At 48.3% G+C, this 13,666-nt stretch overlaps 1 protein-coding gene across 1 annotated transcript in view; it reads left to right on the top strand.

The window, feature by feature from the left end:
• Positions 1–401: 401 nt before the first annotated feature.
• Positions 402–13,666, top strand: part of Ston2 (stonin 2) — a 140,057-nt gene continuing 126,792 nt past the window's right edge. The window contains exon 1 of the mRNA XM_029541026.1: positions 402–517. The gene's annotated coding sequence lies outside the window, so the exon portion shown is untranslated. The remainder of the gene's footprint in view (positions 518–13,666) is intronic.

Genomic DNA, 13,666 nt, shown 5'->3' with positions numbered 1-13,666 from the left:
TATGAAAAGATAAATGTGAACTCAAAGTGGCTTGCACGAGAGAAGAGCACGGATCCCAGAATCGTGGAGGTTCACAACCACCAGCCCACACTAGCTGGGGCTCCGTGATGATCCCGGTCCCTGCCACCTCTGAAACACTGTTCCTTGCCCAGGGAGCTTCCTTGGCTAACCCCATTGGGTGCACAGGGCACCGGAACCGGTTTCAAGGTTCTCCTGGCCCCAGGTGTGGTGGGAACCAAGGCCAGGGCAGCTAAGGTCTGCGAGAGGCTCCGCCCATCCCATTCCCCCTGTCCAATCAGAGAGCGGCTCTTGCACAAGCCGCGCCCAATCAGGAGCAGCGAGAGCTGCGCCCTGAGCCCGCGGGCGCCCAGCAAGCCCAGAGTCGCGAGCGGGCAGTGGAGGTGCGGCGGCCGGGACGGAGCTCGGCGCGAGCGGCGGCGGGACGGGGTCAGGCTGGGGAGCTGGCGGTGGCGCGGACCTCACCGCCGACGCCGGGACTCTGCTCAGCCCGCTGCTGGTGAGTACGACCCGCGGTGGGGAGCGACCTAGGCGCCGCAGGTGGACGGCGGGGGGCGCCGGCCGCGAGGTCCTAGCGCCGAGCATCTCCGAGCACCGGGTAGCGAGCCAACGCGGAGCGCCACCGCACCACCAAGTCCGGGAAGCCCCGACTGCGTGAGTGGGTGGGTGGGGAATGAGGCGAGACGGCCTCCTCGGGGTATTCGTGGGGGTACCCCCGTGACCCCCCCCCCCACACTCATCGGAGCACTTCTTGCCAACCCGTGCCTTCCCCTGAGATCCAAGTCGGCCAGGGCCACTTCGTTGTCCTGAGCGGGGAGGCGACAACAGGTGTCCTTGGAGATGGTGCCTTGCCCCACCCCCTCTCGAAATCCCGGCCTTGGCGTCGCGCCCCAGCTTCGGGGTGTTCTGAGTCGGGACCCCAGCCTGGCCTCTCAGGCTCTTTGCCCGCTGGACAGCGACCAGGGGCGGCCTGGACCCCGGGCCTTGGATGGAGTTTCCTGAACGCGTTGCCAAGCAATTTGCTGGACACCGCCTCTCGTCGCGATGAATAGTTGAAGGGGGGGGGGGGATATTTATTGGACACTAGCCTCTCCCTGGATGTCGAGTTGAAGTGTGTGTGTGTGTGTGTGTGTGTGTGTGTGTGTGTTTTCCCATACAGACTCTGCTGAAAGGAGCTGCCTGAGGGCTGTAAGTGAATCATTAACTCTGGTTTTGTGCAGCTACTGCCCCTGCCTGCATTTCTCTCGCTCCCGGTCTCCTTCATGCTTTCTGTGCTATTTGCTCTCCTTATTTATAAAGTGAAATTTCTGATTGCACTCGTATGGAAGATTATATGAGCCACTGTCTGAAAAATATCAAGCATAGCACCAAGCATTCAAAAAATGCTGGCTCTTACAATTGTGAAGTGGGTGATTGTTTTAAGAGTAAATCAGACCTGTCCAAACTGGCCCCATAGCCATTTGGAGTATTTAGCAGTTTTCTACTCTCCAAGGAGAAAAACATTACTGTTACTGATGGTTATTAAAGGTAATAAATATGTCCTATGGGGAAGCAGATGGGAAAGAGAAATGAATTTCAATTAGTAATCAATGCTTTGTAACCCTACGAATACATAATATTCTGTGAAAAGAATATTATGATGCTTTTGTTGAATTTTCTCTTTGTATGGGTGATTAGAGTGGTGAAGGAATTATTTTTAGCATTTTATAGCTTGTAGACTTTTTTTTTTTAAGGTAAGGGGTGGGAACAGAAACTCACATATACAATTCTCAGCCTTATAACAAAACACCAGCAGCTGAAAGAAACCCAAAATTTGTGTTTCTACCTTCATGCAGTTGATGGAATGTCTGTCTCAGGTGGTCTTAATTCAGTTCTTTGCCACTGTATCCTCTCCGCCCCTTTGCTGTTTAATCTGAGAATCACAGAGACGGGTGACTACATATTTATTTGTGTTTCTGAACCTAAGATATCACATGTATCACGTGTTGGAGTTGTGAGCCCTCTCCTTTGGAACCAACCCTGAAGACCTCTATCTGTGTTCTCGGTGGACATCTTGTCTGTCTTGCCATCCCACCCCACTCCTGTGGCCTGGACCTTTGAAGGGAAAGGTCAGACAAACAGACAAACTGGGAGGTTTTCCTGCGGTTGCTAGAGCCTCGTCTACCTTAGGATCAATATACGCACACAATGTACAGTGCGCATCTTCTCAGTGTCCGAGACGGGTTTCTCGCTGCAGATCTTGCAAGTGTGATATCAGTGTGGCTTTTCAGCTGTTGCTCTGTGGACGTTTCCTTTCCAGTGGAGTGGGAAGATCTGACAGCTCTAGCCAGGAAGGGACAAAAGGATGTGGCACGGGGCAGATTGCTGAATGCAAAGGCTGACTCCCACCTGGTGAGAACCTGGGCTCTAACTGTGGCTAGGAAACCTGGACACCCTACTTTGGTTCTCTGAGCTAGGCTCCACATGAGTGATACTGATTTTATTAAACAGTGAAGAGACAGGATGGAAAAAAAAAAAAAAAAAAAAAGCTAGTCGATGAGAAGCCCCCAGACACAGTTGAATGTCTGTGTCATCCAGGAGGTTCTAACAGTGAGAGTTAAAGATAAAGAGCAGATTGAGCAGTTGGTAGAATGGGGAGCTGAAGTGGGGGGCTTTGAGAGCAAGGTAGAACAGACGGGCAAAAGCACAGAAGATCACAAGTGTTGCTTTAATCTGCTTGGGCTCCCCAAACCTCATTGCTCTACAGTCTCTCAAACTTCTCACTCATCGATGCGGTATGTCTAGGTGGCTCAAATCAGCCTCCCTCAAGGACTCTACTGACCTCACTGTGGCAAAGAGAAAGACTGACAATGGGACTGCACTATCACATTTAACATCTACTGGGAAGTGAGTGTTGGCTGGCCCTCCAGCTCCATGCTGTTGACCGAGGTCAGTGACATGGCCAAGTGTGATGTCAGAGACGGTATAAGCTTCCTGAAGATAGGGAGATATGGTTGTGGAGATCGGAAACTGAAAAAAAAAACAAGGTCAGGGAAGTTACCCAGAGGCACATGATGAAGGATTTGGGTTTGTGGACCAGGCACTTGGGTCTTTATGTTCTAGGCAGAATGTAGCCGCTGAAAGCAAATGTGTGTGTGTATGTTTGTGTGTGTGTGTGTGTGTGTGTGTGTGTGTGTGTGTGATATAGTGTGTGTGCACACAGGCACCAGAAGAAGATTTGGGGTACCCTGTTCTACCCCTTTCCTCCTCATTCTCTTGAGACACGGACTTGCTGGTGGTCAGCAAGACCCTACAGTTCTCCAGGCTCTGTCCTCACACCGCTCTCGAAGCCTTTACATGGGTGCTGGACATTGATTTGAACTCAGGCTCGCAGGGTGTAGGGCAGGCACTATTATCTCCGGAGCCATCTCCCCAGCTCCTCATGAAGTTAAGCTGAGGCTTGACAAGGTCAGATTTTTTTTAGGACAGACACAAATCTCCGGTAGCACTGTGGAGCGAAGTATGAAATTGGTGAAACTCAAAGCAAGAGGTGGCGAGATCCTGATCAGCCCAACGGCCTCACGTCCCTTTCATGTGTCTCGAAATACCAGGACAGGGAAATTCTTCAGCTGATACTGGAGTGGCTTGTGTTTTTCACGTGTCTTCCTACAATGCATGTGCTCTCTCACCTTGACATTTTTATCTTGTAATATCATCAGAAACAAACAAACAAGCAAACAGACAGACAGACAGACATCTAATATGGTAGTTCCCAGACTTTGGCTGCATCGACAGCCGGGAAGGCTCCAGTCAACAGAAATTGCTGACTCCACCCCCAGCCCCACCCCAGAGTTTCTGAATCAGTCAATCCAGGGTCAGGCCCAAGAGGAAGCTTTTCTGCCCAGTGCTCTGTGGATGCTGATGTTATTGGCCCCGCCCCGAGGCCTCACGATGAAAAGCAGTAAAGGCAGACCTTAAGATGTGTCTGCTGGGAAGACCTGCCAGGGAGGGCCAGTGAAAGGTTCTGGTGCTTGGCGCTTTGCCCTAGGCTGCCTTGAGCATCGGGGTATGTAGGAGTCGCTGAACCTCCAGTTCTTAGTAACTGCTTGCTTGTTGGAATTTTTTTTAAAATCAGAACCTTATTATTTACCTTTGCCTGACCTAGAACCCTAAGCAATCCTCCTGCCTCAGCCTCCTAAGTACTAAGTTACAGGTGTGTACCACCCCGCCCAGGCTTATATTTAAATGTCCCATGCAATTCTCCTAAGGAGAAAAATGCCAAGCAGCTCCAATGTGGAGCTTCTAGAAGCATACAAGGGCTGCTTTGTCCCACCCCCTTGTAATTCTGCCCAGCGTCTCCGTCCTCTCATTGAGCACACACCCTTTCAGCTGGTTCCAGCCTTCTCTCTCCCTGGCTTGTCCACACATCCAAATCTTAGTCCCTCACGCTCTTTTGTCCTCCCAGTCTAACGTCTTCTGGAGCTCGCCCACTGGGTGGACCTTTGGCTGAATCTTAGCAGAGTCAGACCAAGACATTGCTCGTCTCATTTGGTTGAGTCTTCATGACAAGACATCTGTACGGTGTGGTCATCTGCAAATTGCAGCTCATCTCTACCCCAAGATAAATAATCCTCTGAGAATCCAAGATCAACCAGACCAAAGCTCTTTGGCTTGCTGTCATAGGAGGGGCAAGTCACAACAATCCTCTCAACGCTGACTCATTGCTCTCGCAATGACAGAGTGTTTGAAAAATGGTTGTTAAAGAGAAAACATGTTGCTTTGTACAGGAAATGAAACATGGGTTTCTTTTCTTTCTTCTTCTCGGTTTTAGACATAAACAAACTCTATCTGGGAGCCAGATAACTATTGTGTGCCCACCCTAATACGCAGCATGTGAACACATGACATATTTTTAGGCTTAGTGATTTGAATGCTGGATAGTGGCTTAGAAGATGTGTCTAAGGTAAAGATGAGCATATGATGGCTCAATGGGATATGGGTAGAAAATTCTCAAAGCAGTATATATTGTTTATATAAAATAAGAAATACAGTGAGCCAAAGCTTTGACCGACACTCACACCTAGCAGGTATGTGCTTGAAACAAGCAATTCTCCCGGGGTTCTGGGTCTCTCCCAGGGTAAGTAAGAAAACTTGGAACCAGAATTCTCGTTCTGGAGGCCTAAGGCTATCTTTTTCTTTTTCTAGGTAATTCTGAAAAGCAAGTAATTTCCTCCCCTCCTACACACCTGGCTTCAAAGTGCCCTTCCCTTGGTGACTTTATGAGGCATTAGAGCATCTCCCTGCATCTTAGGTCTCCAAGAAACTTTGAAGTTTCAAAAGATGTCCTAAACAGAACCCTAGCCTTAAGAGTGAGCCACAAGAGACTCCAGACAGGAAGGATTAAGGTGTCGAGCAGAGTTAGAAAGTGCTACTCTCCCACTGGACAGCATTCATCTGGCAACTTGATATGGAATATCATGTCAAATATGTCAAAACTTCAGATACCTAGAACGCTGTCCTTATGTGTGTATATTGACAGTTGTAGGACATAGATTTACAGTACTATTGTTGCCTTTCTGAAGTGTCATACTTAACATAGAAATACTAGTCTAAGTTCTGTAGAGATAGCAAGAAGGGAACAATAATAAGAGGGCGGGATTGAGAACTCAAGGCTCTGCACGCTTTGTCCATCCTCAACAACCTGGGCTCATGACCTCCAGTGACTTCACCGATGAGAAGATGGCGGTCACTGATTCCAGTGTTTGGCACGGTCCAGTGTAGCCGTTGGAAGGTGACTCACGTGATGGTATTGACAATCCTTCTGGGAATTACAAAACTCTGAGGAAGAAGTTACAGGGACTTGGTGTCTTCTTACACTGCCTCTACTCTGAGAATGAAAGATTATACTAGTATTTACATAAATTAATATCAATTAATGGTGAGACCACAAACAGTAAGTTGGCAAATGACTAAAAAGGTAATGAGTGCCAGGAGTTCACAGGTCTGTGAAAAAGCAGGTACTGTGGGAGGAATGTAGAAATAGGATTTCATGAGGCAAAAGCACTGGTTTTGTAGGGAATGAGCCACTGTGGACTGTGGTTCTGCATTGGTGACTCTGTTCAGGCTCCCTGACAAGACTGCCTCATCTGGGATGAGAGAGTGGACAGAAAGCAGGAAAGCAGAAAGCAGTTGATGTGGGAGCTTCCTTGTTCGGTTGCCCTCTGCCCATCTAATATGAATGCTCACGCACATAGAAATTTGCACAACCTCTTAACCAATGACTATAATTCATTCGCAGGCACATATCACAGGACTCTGATGTGACCTTCTTAGCATGCCCATTTTATTAATAGGAAAGCACTTGGGAGCTAAGGATGTCAAACCTCTTTATAAATAAAGTCTAGTCCTACCATAAACTCTGTGATCTGGCAGGCAATCGGTCTCTCTCTCTTCTTCTGAAATCACTTAAAGGTCAAAGGGGTGGTTCAAAGTCACGTGGGAATCCCTGACGCGTCCATGTTAACTGATCCCACCTTTCCTGTCATCAGCTGGTGTCTGGATTCTGTTGCTTCCCAGATCTCCACAAGGATGGTGACACTAAGGACTTAGGGCCTGGCCGTCTAGCTAGGATGTCTCCAGCTAGCATTATATACCATGCAGATCTTCAACTGTTAATGCCCAGAGCGCCTGGTTAGTTTTAAATTTAGATAATTAGACCCTTTTCTTTCAGTCTTTTTTTTTTTTAAACAATATTTTATTTTTATTTTTTTTAAGATTTATTTATTTATTATATGTAAGTACACTGTAGCTATCTTCAGACACTCCAGAAGAGGGAGTCAGATCTTGTTCTGGATGGTTATGAGTCACCATGTGGTTGCTGGGATTTGAACTCCGGACCTTCAGAAGAGCAGTCGGGTGCTCTTACCCACTGAGCCATCTCACCAGCCCTCTTTCAGTCTTAAAACCATCACTTTTATTAAGAAAGTGCCACTTCTGTGCTATGGCTCTGTGCAGATATGCTGTATGAATAAAATGGCATTGAGTTCTTTCAACCAAATGTCAACCAGGGTAGTAGTGGGTCTGTGGGTTGCTTTCCATCTGTTTGAACTTGGGAGTGAGATGCCACACCATTACTGGCTTGATACTGTCCTCTATTGCCTGCCTTCTGAAGATAGCCGGCTGCACTTGCTGTTGCTCCTCCCTCCTCCTCCTCCTCCTCCTCTCCTTCTTCTCACTCTTCTTCCTTCCCTCTTGTTCCTTCTCTACCTCATCCTCCCCCTCTTCTTGGTTTGTGTATCCATGTGTATAAATGTGTGTGTGTGTGTGTGTGTGTGTGTGTGTGTTGATTTGTTTTTCCTCCTGCGTATACAAGACTAGCCTTCAGGCTTCCAGGGATTTGCCACTTGTTTCCACCGCCTGTTTTCTCATGCTGAGATTATTGTAGATGCTTGTGCTGTGTATCAGGCTTTTACATGGGTACTAGGGATTTGAACTCATGTCCTCATGCTTGCTTGGCAACCACTGTTATCCTCTGAGCCATTTTCCATGAAGTGTAATGCGGGGCAGTGAGCATGGGGGAATAAAGGAAGTGGGGGAAAACCTGCGTCCCGCCAGAGTTCCGGTGCTCTGAGCAGGCAGATGCGGGAGGACTTCTGCTCGCTTTCCAGGCTGCCCTGGTTGGGTGTCTGACTGTGGGAAGCCACGGAACCCAGCCCACCAGGAGTCTAGCCAGAATGCCAGAAGCCTGGGACATTGTCTGTGTGATTTATAGTCACAGAATTATGGAGTTGGGGCCTCTGTGGTGTCAGGCACCTGTCTCTGGGAACGTGGCTCACTGTTCTGTCCCTTGTGGAGTTTCCTACTGGGTCTCTGTTGGGTCTCCGGAGCAAGCCTCATTCACCCAGAACAGTGGAAACTTAAAGTTTCCCAAAAAGTGCCTCACAGTGCAAACTTAAAGGTTTTTTTGAGAGTCAGTGTTTTTTGGATGGTGTTTTTCTGGGGCTTTGCTGAAATGGACACAGGTGAAGGCTGAGAGGCAGGCTCTTCACTGAAGCAGACACGGGAGAAAGGATTTTCTGCTATACCAAGCACGTGAAAGGACACATGATGAAGGATTCTTTGCTAACAACATGCATGTATCGATTTGCCTTACATTGCATAGTTGAGCTGGATTTGTTGGGACTCCATAGAGAGAGAGAAGCACCAAAAAACTTGTGGTGGTGTGTGGCAGCTTCTGTGGAATCAGGCTGATTGCAGAGTGATGTCAGCTGAGAGACACAGGTGCCGAGGCAGGACCCGTGGAGGACATGTGATGTTCGGAGGAGTAGAAAAAGGACTCCATGGAGAGTGATGGAGGCTGAGGGAAGCTTGCTTCCAGAGCTGACTGAGCCGCGCTTGTTGGGCTCTCACCTTTGCTGACCTTCGCTTCCCTGAGAGATGCACAGCTGAGAACTTCTCCTGGTGCTCACTCCGGGTCCCTCCTGCTGACTTGTGCCGAGGCTGAGGTCGCGTCACCGCTACTGTCCCATTTGCTCTCCTGACCTGGACTGCTGATAGATCTGTGAAATGTTTGTGAGTGGATCGAGCCGCCGCTGCTGTCCTGTGAACTGAACTGCCAGTTTCCAGACAACACAGATGGGAGTGGCTCCAAAGAACCATTTCTCAACAGGTCCACTTCCCTGGTATCCTGTCTTTGCCACTACCTCTGGAGGGTCGTGGGTGCTCTATTTAAAATCAGATAAGATTTCACTGTTTGCTTAAGAAACTGAGTGCCTGTGAATCCTTCTTGATGGACACCTTTGGAAGAGAAGACCTAGAATGCTATGGTTAAAGGGCTGGGCTGAGGCTAGTAAGGCAGTGCTGAGGTAAGCGGTTGTCTGTATTAACTGTTCCTGTGAGCCCAGAGTTGTCCGAACCAAAGCTCACTTTCTTTTTTTTTTTTTTTTTAAAGTTTTTTTTTTTTTTTTTTTTTTTTTTTTTGGTTTTTCGAGACAGGGTTTCTCTGTATAGCCCTGGCTGTCCTGGAACTCACTCTGTAGACCAGGCTGGCCTCAAACTCAGAAATCCGCCTGCCTCTGCCTCCCGAGTGCTGGGATTAAAGGCGTGTGCCACCACGCCCGGCTAACCCTTGAGTTTTGATAGGGGTCTGGTCCTCTGCAAGGCAAGATCTTGTCTTTTGCACCTCCAGGCAGTGAGTGTCTCATTCTGCATCTGAGGCGGGGTCTGAGGTTAAAAGTTCTCTGGGGAGCTGGGCTTTGAATTTACTTCCTTTAATCCCTTAGGTTTGGAAGTTGCACTCTTAGTCACCAGTTTGGTGTCTGGAAACAAAAAGGGAAAGCACTCGAAAGCATCCACGGGCTGTGTGTCCACTGCTTGCACACCCATAGAGAGCCCCGCAGGAGAAAGTTGTGCCATTAAAGCACACACCTCTCTCCCTCCCCCTCCCTCCTCTTTCTCCTCCTCTTCCTCCTCCTCCTCCTCCTTTTTTCTCCTCCTCCTTTATCTCCTCCTCCTCCTCCTTCTCCTCCTCCTCCTCTCCCCTCCTCCGTCCTGTCTCCCCTTCCTGGATGTTTCCGTTACAAACTCACCTTTATAAATGGAGCCGTATGAGAATGGGGCAACCTACTTGAGTAAACACAGGCTGTCTGACGGTCACTCACCCATCAGTCTCTTTGGCATGAGTGGGCAGTGCTGGCTGCAGCAACCTGCCAGCCCCTGGCATGGTGTTTACTGACACCTCTGTCTGTGCCACCTAACACACTCAGGGCCCTGGTGTTCACATGCCCTGTTGTTGTTGGGTTTTAAGTTCCTCATGCCTGAGCAGACCATGGGGATACAGTTCCAAAGAATCAGAGTATTTAATGTCACACATTAGCCTCTAATCTGGGAGGCTTGGATGGTCTCAGTAGTGGTCACAGGATCAGGGACTTGGACCCTCTGTCATTTGGTGCATTTTTCATGTGAACAGGATACAGTATGTGCACCTATCAAGCTGGGCCCTGTGCAGAGGTGGGTCCTGGCATTAAGGAAGACAGGCTAAGAGAGTCAAGTCATTTATTGCATATGTGTCTGTACTTACAGGAGGAAAATGTACAGGTGGGAAAAGTATATTGCATGGTTGGAATACGGTGAGATGGTTAAAAGCCTCAAGCCAGTCTGCTCAAGTTTGAGTTGTGAGGTCAAATAAGCTGTTTAGCTTCTGTACGTCTCACTCATATTCCTTATCTTTGTAAAGGGATAATAATGGAACTGCCTAGACTCGCTATGAGCATAACATAGGTTGTTTAACTAAGAGTTGGAAAACACTTTGAGACTGATGTTTTGGAGATAAGGATTTACCAAACAGCAGAGAAAATGAAATTGGAAGGTGAAGGTTTCTGTGCAAAGGCTGGACAGTACCATGATAAGGTATGGCTCACATGGCTGTGTCTGTAAAGGTCTCCAGGTGAGTCACAGGCACATGCCGTCCTACCAAGTGTACTGGGAGTGCTATCCACTTAAAAAAAGAAAAAAATCACAGGATGCATCCTCACAAACTGCCCTTTCATGAAATGAGCACGAGAGAAGCAGTGTAAGAGGAAAAGAGAAGCCAAGGATGGATGACTTGCCTTGGGCTTCTGGGAAGAATGCTGCTCCCTCCTGCTCTTCACTTATGCGTACGTGTGTGTGTGTGTGTGTGTGTGTGTGTGTGTGTGTGTGTGCATGTGTGTCTGTGTGTATGTATGTATGTCTGTGTCTGTACATGTGTGTGTGTGTGTCTGTGCATGTGTGTGTTTGTCTCTGTGTATTTGTGTGTCTCTGCGAGTGTATGTGTGTGTGCAGATGCCCACTCGCCCCCATACTCACATGCATGTGTGCACGTATGTTCACCCATGTAGGCATGTGTGGAGACCAGAAGTGGGGATTAGAATTGCTTTACCTTATTCTTTAAACTATTTTTATTAATTTCTTTGAGAACTTCATACAATTTATTTTGAACCTATTCACTACCTCTCCACCCTCATCCCTTTCCACCCAACTGTGAGGACTCCTCCTCCTCCTCCTCCTCGCCCCCATCAAGTCTTGTCTTGATGTCTGACTAGTCTTATCCACCTCATTTTGTGAGGCAGGGTCTCAAATTGTTTCTGAAGTTTGCTATCTTAGGTAGAGTAGCTGGCTAGAGAACCTCCAGGATCTCCTGGCTCTGCCCCTTAGCACTGAGGCTACAAGTGTGTGCTACTATGTCTTTGGTTTTTTTATATCGGTGCTGGGGACACAGATTACTTAGCCACTAAGTCATGTCCTCAGGCCCCCTATTCTGTCATCCTGAATGGAAAAGCATCTTGGGCTTCAGGAGGGTGTCATTGGCCAAGTTTGGATGCAGAGTTTGAAAGGCTGTTAGACATTGACATAAACTGGTCGCTGGGTGGAATCAATAGAGAATTTGGATCTGGAGGCATGTATATGAGGGTCTTAGGTTTGGTGATGGGACCTGTGGGGGTCTGATGAGAATGGCTCCTCACCCTCTTAGGCTCATATATCTGAATGCTTAGTTACCAATGAGTGGAACTGTTTGGTAAGGCTTAGGAGGTATGGCCTTGCTGGAGTAGATGTGGCCTTGTTGGAGGAAATATGTCACTGGGAGTGGACTTTGAGGTTTCAAAAGCCCACACCAGTCTCCCTCTCTCCCTCTTTGCCTGCTGCCTGTGGATCAGGATGTAGCTCTCAGCTACTGCTCCAGTGCCAGGCTTGCCTGCCTGCCACCACAGACCCCCCCCCCCTGCTATGATGATAATAGACTAACATTCTGAAGCTGTAAGCAAGCTCCCACCCAGGTAAATGCTTTCTCCTATAAGTTGCCTTGGTCATGGTGTCTCTTCGGAGCATTAGCACTAGCACAGGACCTAATTCTGGGGGGAAAGTGAAAGTAATCGAGTAGAGAGTTCTGGGTGTGAATGAGTCAGTCTGGCTCTCTGGCTCTAGTTTGTTCTTTCCCTCCCCGACAATAGAAGAAACAGACTTCTTCGAGGCTGGCACTGTACTGCCTTGTTTATATCATTTGAACTGTCTAGTGAGGGGGTTCATCCAGAGACTTGAAAATCAGTGAACCAGCATCGGCTACCATTTGTTCCCTCAGCAGCCTTGTGTCCCTGGGGAAGTCACCCAGTCTCTAAGACAGAGTCTCTGTCCCATCAGCTGGTAACTGGTAGTAACAGCCTGTCCCTGAGGCAGGAGGGGGGAGGGCTCTGCAAGTGCTGCTCTAATGCTCTGAAGTGGTTCCCTCCGCTGTGGCTGTCAACACTCCTGTCGTGCCATCACATTTGAGGAAGGAACCCTGGCGGTTCATATGCCCTCAGAGCCCTTCCGCTTCTCCCAGGACTGAGAACCACAGATGCAGGGCAAAGGGCTAGTGCAATACAATGCTCACGCTTGTCAGTGGTTACGTTCCTCTGTCACTGAGACGCTGCATCTAGTGACCAAGCCTGGCCTGTGGTGCGGCAGTCGCTACACAAATCATAGAAGCAGAGGCATTCAGAGAAAATGCAGGCATTTAAAAAGGGGTTCAGGGGGTGGGTCATCTCTGTCCTTGACACTGACCTCATGCTTGCCCTCTGCCACTCTAAGTCAAGAAGGAAGATCCTCGCTGCCCCCTAACATGCGACCTCATCTTGTCTTCTGTTGTAAGTTCAAATGTTGTGGTTGTTTGAAACCACTTTATTTTGATCTCTAAATAATATTTAGGATCTATTAAAGTTTTGGTTTTTTACGTGTGTGTGTGTGTGTGTGTGTGTGTGTGTGTGTGTGTGTACGCATAGACATGCTCCTCAATCACCCTTCACCTTGTGGTGTCTGTCCTATTTGAGCCCAGAGCTTACCGATTTGGCTAGTCTAGCAGGCTTGTTCCTCACTGTCCCTATCCAACCCCCTATTCCACTACCTCTCCCTCCTCTGCTGGTTTGCAGGTGGGCTCCATGCCCACACGGCATCCATTGGCACAGGCGCTAGGGATCCAACCTCTGTCCCTTGCTCTTGCCCAGTGAGCTCATTGCCCGCTGAGCCATCTCCCCAGCTTCTGAGATGTTCACAAGTGGCAACTGCAGCTCTCTAGTCCTGCCTCTCATTCTCCAAGTAGATGTCTGCTGGGTTTGCATTTATGGTTTACCTGCTTTGAATTTGCGGTTTTTCTGTTTCGCAAGAGTTACTGTCAGTGAGTTGTCTACCCAGAGAAATACTATTTGCGGTGTCAGAACCAAGTATGTGCCATGGTGTGGTTTGTTCCTAAATCGATACTGGAGTGTTTTGAGAAACGGTTTCCAGATGGATGTGGGTGATGTGAGGGCTGAAAAGAAAACATTAGAAACATCAAAGTAGGAAAGACCTTCCAGGATGAAGTTTTTCTTTCTGGTTTTCCAATTTGAGGAAGTGAAGAGGGTAGGCTTAAATGGTGGGAAATTTCCACCAACTTGGGGAAGAAACAAACAACAGACTAAATAATTCTTAGCCACTAAGGTGCTAGCACAGGGAGTCACAAGGTCAGAGGATCCTGTCTCATTTGTCTGTGGTGACAGGCTCCTCTGCCCCCACTGGGAACGCCTCCCCTGGAACAATAGCCATGTCCCCAGGAAGTTAAAATGCATGCAGTTATATAAATATAAATCACACTACTCTAGAGTTTAGAAGTATACTGTGG

The sequence above is a fragment of the Mus pahari genome, chromosome 7 (genome assembly GCF_900095145.1).
Source record: "Mus pahari chromosome 7, PAHARI_EIJ_v1.1, whole genome shotgun sequence".
Taxonomy (NCBI): domain Eukaryota; kingdom Metazoa; phylum Chordata; class Mammalia; order Rodentia; family Muridae; genus Mus; species Mus pahari.
The sequence above is the reverse complement of the archived record's forward strand: the minus strand, read 5'-3'. Positions and strand labels throughout refer to the sequence as shown.